Here is a 7,322-nt window from a genome sequence, read left to right as displayed (position 1 = left end):
AAAAGTGAGTATTCTGCATCACTCCCCTTTTTTAAAAGACATGTTTTTTGGCTTTAAATTTTCTAACGTATAAAATGTAAATAATTATTTTGTAAATTTGATCATTTTTGAAGTGGTCGTTTTCTTCACATTTTCTTGTTTTTTATTTTAATTTTAACTTTTTTTTAGTAAGGTTTTTATTGTTTTGCATTTTTAAATTAGGAGGTCGATATTTTGAATTTTCGATATTCTACATATTTATACATCCTTAATTAATTTTTCACTCCACATGAAATAATTGTTTCTAAAAAACAATATTTTTTAACAATGGACATAAAAATAACCATTTTTAACATAAATATAACTAAAAAACTACACGTTTTGATAATTTTTTGCTAGAATTGACATGTCAAAATCACAATTTTTATACGAAAATTTTAAGTAAAAATGGTTAAATAATAGCTTTTTTAATGAATTTCATGTAAAAATAATAATAATAATCACTTCTTTTTCAAAAATAATGATTATCTTAAAATTTAATGCGAAAATCACATATTACAAATATTGAACGTATAACAACCTTAATTGAGTGTTTCCATACTTGATTAATAATTTCATAAATGAAACTAAAAATTGGTGAAGATAAATTGTGAATTGTGGAGAAACTACAAACATTTTGTGTCGGGCCTATCTGCTGATATCAAGCAATTGCATTGGAATTCTACCTTGTTCTCCAACTAAAAGTAGACACATACATTCAACCATAGATTTACTCTCGAACGCGTGCACAAAAAGGGCTATAATGTGTTGCATATTAACGTACTCCATGTTCGCTGCTGGGTGCTTCCTCCTCCCAGAGGAGAAGGGAAGGAATCTGAAGTCATTCCCACCGATATTTATATTGGTTTTTGATCCGTCCTCGAATCTTTCTGGCCTGAATTCGAAAGGCTCGTCCCACAATTTGGGTCATGTGCAAAACCCCATATGTTGACAAACATAATGATTTGACAGGGGATTCTATAGCCTGCAACATCCACGACCTTTTCATTTAAATGGGGATCCGTCAACAGAACCAACGGATGGAGACGAAGAGCTTCCATCATGATGTAATCCTATTATGGAATCTACCACATGTCATATTCATCCACCAGCCGACCATCGCCCACGACTCTGTCTATTTGTCCTTGCAGTTTTTTCAAAACCCTCTGGTTTTGTATCAGCTCTGCAATTTCCCAGTCAATTCTAGTCGTCGTAATATCTACATCGAACAATGGCACATCCTGACGCACACAAACATAGATTCAAATTGAGCTGTAAATTGTAAAGTTTGAAACAAATTGAAGAAACATATCATCATTAATCCCATAAGGTATTTCTCTTAGCGCTATTCTTGGCCTTGGAGGGACAAGAAAATATACACAAAACCCTTGGTCTCCTCCCTCATACTCCCCTATGATTATTTTTCCAGGTCATGCCTATGGTTGTCTATAATGAGCCTGTACACTCTCTCCAGATTTTTGCTTACTCTTCTGACTCTTCGATCGTGACCCTGCAAATCCAACCAGTCCAAAAGAGGAACAAGGTCGCTAACAATTAAGGTGTCGATGTTAACCATAAAATCTTTCACATCCTCCATGAATGATTCCATTTCCTCGATGTTAACCATTTGCTTCCACATAGTATTCCAGATAAGAAAATGAAATAGGGAGCAATCTCATCCCTATTGAACAACCTGTCAAAGAAATTTCGTGCTCAAATTTTCAATGTGAAATCCCCAGTACCAACGTATTTGAAATCTAGGGTGCAGATGTATCATTGAATGCATTTAAATTCATGTATTATTCACCACTTTTCAAGGAGTGAGAGTTGTGGACGCACTCCAAATGAGGAGAGTTGTCAAGTTGCCAAAATATTGAAAGTATTAATAAAACCAACAACGGAGACAGATGGCCCCCATTTGCCACGTCAACCAGCTTGAGCAACATACCCCGTTCCTCTATGTTCATGCCATTGAATGTCATCATCAGTGAAGTCTTTCTCAGAACTAGGTTTTGGTAAGTAGTAATATGAAACTATGGAACTCAACGTTTATATCGTGCATGATTTCTTGACACTAGCCCACTCCATGAAGAAAGAATGTTTTTGTAGCATGTATCATATAGATTTCTGTTTGAATATCATTCAGATTTTCATAAGGAGTTAAGTCTTCCGTATCATCATGTTCTGGTTTCAATGGAATTCATGTGACAAATTCAACTGGAGTAATGGATAACACAATCACTATTGTAAAAACTCATGGAACGCACTAACAAATAAGATAGTTGAACTATGTCTGTGTAAGGTGAAGCATAACTTTGATTCAATGTAGGTTAACTTTTTCCGACTAAGTTGATGTATGATTTTTTCTTTGATGTGTAATCGTTATGCCTAGTATTGTATCTTATGTATAAAACAAGCGCTGAGACTGCGGTAGTCCCTGCTGCGCAAGTCAAAGGAGAAATTGGAGAAATTGGGGCAGTAATAATGCATTGATAGCAGCGGTAGTCCCTCGGCCAAATTCTGCCGGTAGAAAGCTAAATAGTTAAAAATTGTCAACGTTTTTTATAAAGGTCGTGATCATCCTTGAAAGTAAATCAACTTATTGATTCTGCTTGTAAGTAGAATAGTTTAAAATTTCCAACAGGTTTCATGTGTCCTAACCATATATATATGAAAGAAAGGCTTGCAAAGTTTATTTTCGATGATAATAGTGATTCTCAGAATCGCCGGGTGTCTGGTCGATTCTCAGAATAGACCAGCCACCGCCTCGCCACCACCCCGCCACTACCGGGTGGTGGCGGGGGCAGTGGCTAGTCGATTCTGAGAATCGACCGGCCACCCGGCAATTCTGAGAATCAATTCTAGTCGTCGTAATATCTACATCGAACAATGGCGCATCCTTACGCACACAAACATAGATTCAAAATGAGCTGTAAAGTGTAAAGTTTGAAACAAATTGAAGAAACATATCATCATTAATCCCATAAGGTATTTTTCTGAGAGCTATTCTTGGCCTTGGAGGGACAAGAAAATATGCACAAAATCCTTGGTCTCCTCCCTCATACTCCCCTATGATTATTTTTCCAGGTCATGCCTATGGTTATCTATAATGAGCCTGTACACTCTCTCTAGATTTTTTCTTACTCTTTTGACTCTTCGATCGTAGCCCTGCAAATCCAACCAGTCCAAAAGAGGAACAAGGTCGCTAACAATTAAGGTGTCGATGTTAACCATAACATCTTTCACATCCTCCATGAATGATTCGATTTCCTCGATGTTAACCATTTGCTTCCACATAGCATTCTAGATAAGAAAATGAAACAGGGAGCAATCTCATCCCTGTTGAACAAACTATCAAAGAAATTTCGTGCTCAAATTTTCAATGTGAAATCCCCAGTACCAACGTATTTGAAATCCAGGGTGCAGATGTATCATTGAATGCATTTAAATTCATGTATTATCCACCACTTTTCAAGGACTCAGAGTTGTGGATGCACTTCAAATGAGGAGAGTTGTCAAGTTGCCAAAATATTGAAAGTATTAATGGAAGGAGACAGATGGCCCCCATTGGCCACGTCAACCAGCTTGAGCGACATACCCCGATCCTCTATGTTCGTGCCATTGAATGTCATCATCAGTGAAGTCTTTCTCAGAACTAGGTTTTGGTAAGTAGTAATATGCAACTATGTAACTCGACGTTTATATCGTGCATGATTTCTTGACACTAGCCCACTCCATGAAGAAAGAATGTTTTTGTAGCATGTATCATATAGATTTTTGTTTGAATATCATTCAGATTTTCATAAGGAGTTAAGTCTTCCCTATCATCATGTTCTGGTTTCAAGGGAATTCATGTGACAAATTCAGCTGCAGTGACGGATAACAGAATCCCTATTGTAAAAACTCATGGAATGCACTACCAAATAAGATAGTTGAACTCTGTCTGTGTAAGGTGAAGCATAACTTTGATTCAATGTAGGTTAACTTTTTCCGACTAAGTTGATGTATGATTTTTCTTTGATGTGTAATCGTTATGCCTAGTATTGTATCTTATGTATAAAACAAGTGCTGAGACTGCGATAGTCCCTGCCGTGCAAGTCAAAGGAGAAATTGGGGCAGTAATAATGCATTGATAGCAGCGGTAGTCCCTCGGCCAAATTCTGCCGGTAGAAAGCTAAATAGTTAAAAATTGACAAGGTTTTTTATAAAAGTTCGTGATCATCCTTGAAAGTAAATCAACTTATTGATTCTGCTGGTAAGTAGAATAGTTAGAAATTTCCAACGGGTTTCATGTGTCCTAACCATATATATGAAAGAAAGGCTTGCAATGTTTATTTTCGATGATAATAGTGATTCTCAGAATCGCCGGGTGGCTGGTCGATTCTCAGAATCGACCGACCACCGCCCCGCCACCACCCGGGTGGTGGCGGGGCGGTGGCTGGTCGATTCTGAGAATCGACCAGCCACCCGGCGATTCTTAGAATCAATTCTAGTCGTCGTAATATCTACATTGAACAGTGGCACATCCTGATGCACTCAAACATAGATTCAAATTGAGCTGTAAATTGTAAAGTTTGAAACAAACTGAAGAAACATATCATCATTAATCCCATAAGGTATTTTTCTGAGAGCTATTCTTGGCCTTGGAGGGACAAGAAAATATGCACAAAATCCTTGGTCTCCTCCCTCATACTCCCCTATGATTATTTTTCCAGGTCATGCCTATGGTTGTCTATAATGAGCCTGTACACTCTCTCTAGATTTTTGCTTACTCTTTTGACTCTTCAATCGTAGCCCTACAAATCCAACCAGTCCAAAAGAGGAACAAGGTCGCTAACAATTAAGGTGTTGTTGTTAACCATAACATCTTTCAAATCCTCCATGAATGATTCCATTTCCTCGATGTTAACCATTTGCTTCCACATAGCATTCCATATAAGAAAATGAAATAGGGAGCAGTCTAATCCCTGTTGAACAACCTGTCAAAGAAATTTCATGCTCAAATTTTCAATGTGAAATACCCAGTACCAACGTATTTGAAATCCAGGGTGCAGATGTATATCTGAATGCATTTAAATTCATGTATTATCCACCACTTCTCAAGGAGTCAGAGTTGTGGACGCACTCCAAATGAGGAGAGTTGTCAAGTTTCCAAAAGATTGAAAGTATTAATGGAACCAACAATGGAGACAGATGGCCCCCATTGGCCACGTCAACCAGCTTGAGCAACATACCCCGTTCCTCTATGTTCGCGCCATTGAATGTCATCATCAGTGAAGTCTTTCTCAGAACTAGGTTTTGGTAAGTAGTAATATGCAACTATGGAACTCGACGTTTATATCGTGCATGATTTCTTGACACTAGCCCACTCCATGAAGAAAGAATGTTTTTGTAGCATGTATCATATAGATTTTTGTTTGAATATCATTCAGATTTTCATAAGGAGTTAAGTCTTCCCTATCATCATGTTCTAGTTTCAAGGGAATTCATGTGACAAAATCAGCTGCAGTGACAGATAACAGAATCCCTATTGTAAGAGCTCATGGAATGCACTATCAAATAAGATAGTTGAACTCTGTCTGTGTAAGGTGAAGCATAACTTTGATTCAATGTAGTTTAACTTTTTCCGACTAAGTTGATGTATGATTTTTTCTTTGATGTGTAATCGTTATGCGTAGTATTGTATCTTATGTATAAAACAAGTGCTGAGACTGCGGTAGTCCCTGCCGTGCAAGTCAAAGGAGAAATTGGAGAAATTGGGGCAGTAATAATGCATTGATAGCAGCGGTAGTCCCTCGACCAAATTCTTCCCGTAGAAAGCTAAATAGTTAAAAATTGTCAAGGTTTTTTATAAAAGGTCGTGATCATCCTTGAAAGTAAATCAACTTATTGATTCTGCTTGTAAGTAGAATAGTTAAAAATTTCCAACGGGTTTCCTGTGTCCTAACCATATATATGAAAGGCAGGCTTGCAAAGTTTATTTTCGGTGATAATAGTGATTCTCAGAATCGCCGGGTGGTAGGGCGATTCTCAGAATCGACCAGCCACCGCCCCGCCACCACCCGGGTGGTGGCGAGGCGGTGGCTGGTCGATTCTGAGAATCGCCCTACCACCCGGCAATTCTGAGAATCACTATTATCACCGAAAATAAACTTTGCAAGCCTGCCGGGTGGTGGTGGGGCCGTGGCTGGTCGATTCTAAGAATCGCCCCACCACCCGGCGATTTTGAGAATCAATTCTAGTTGTCGTAATATCTACATCGAACAATGGCACATCCTGATGCACACAAACATAGATTCAAATTGAGCTGTAAATTGTAAAGTTTGAAGCAAATTGAAGAAACATATCATCATTAATCCCATAAGGTATTTTTCTGAGAGCTATTCTTGGCCTTGGAGGGACAAGAAAATATGCACAAAATCCTTGGTCTCCTCCCTCATACTCCCCTATGATTATTTTTCCAGGTCATGCCTATGGTTGTCTATAATGAACCTGTACACTCTCTCCAGATTTTTGCTTACTCTTTTGACTCTTCGATCATAGCCCTGCAAATCCAACCAGTCCAAAAGAGCAATAAGGTCGCTAACAATTAAGGTGTCGATGTTAACCATAACATCTTTCACGTCCTCCATGAATGATTCCATTTCCTTAGCTATAGGAGGGTGGGACTGAGTATATTTGCTTCCACATAGCATTCCAGATAAGAAAATGAAACAGGGAGCAATCTCATCCCTGTTGAACAACCTGTCAAAGAAATTTCATTCTCAAATTTTCAATGTGAAATCCCCAGTACCAACGTATTTGAAATCTAGGGTGCAGATGTATCATTGAATGCATTTAAATTCATGTATCATCCACCACTTTTCAAGGAGTCAGAGTTGTGGATGCACTCCGAATGAGGAGAGTTGTCAAGTTGCCAAAATATTGAAAGTATTAATGGAACCAACAACGGAGACAGATGGCCCTCATTGGCCACGTGAACCAGCTTGAGCAACATACCCCATTCCTCTATGTTCGCGCCATTGAATGTCATCATCAGCGAAGTCTTTCTCAGAACTAGGTTTTGGTAAGTAGTAATATGCAACTATGGAACTCGACGTTTATATCGTGCATGATTTCTTGACACTAGCCCACTCCATTAAGAAAGAATGTTTTTGTAGCATGTATCATGTAGATTTCTGTTTGAATATCATTCAGATTTTCATAAGGAGTTAAGTCTTCCCTATCATCATGTTCTGGTTTCAAGGGAATTCATGTGTCAAATTCAGCTGCAGTGACGAATAAAAGAATCCCTATTGTAAAAT

General features: G+C 38.1%; 1 pseudogene; it reads right to left on the bottom strand.

The window, feature by feature from the left end:
* Positions 1-666: 666 nt before the first annotated feature.
* LOC149158344 (cytochrome P450 782C1 pseudogene) lies at positions 667-7,022 on the bottom strand (annotated as a pseudogene).
* Positions 7,023-7,322: the final 300 nt, after the last annotated feature.

Source organism: Pinus tabuliformis, chromosome 5_2 (assembly GCF_031772625.1).
Source record: "Pinus tabuliformis cultivar Carrire ecotype Pingquan chromosome 5_2, CPIR1, whole genome shotgun sequence".
Lineage (NCBI taxonomy): Eukaryota > Viridiplantae > Streptophyta > Pinopsida > Pinales > Pinaceae > Pinus > Pinus tabuliformis.
Note: the sequence above shows the minus strand (reverse complement) of the source record. Positions and strands in the feature narration are given on the sequence as shown.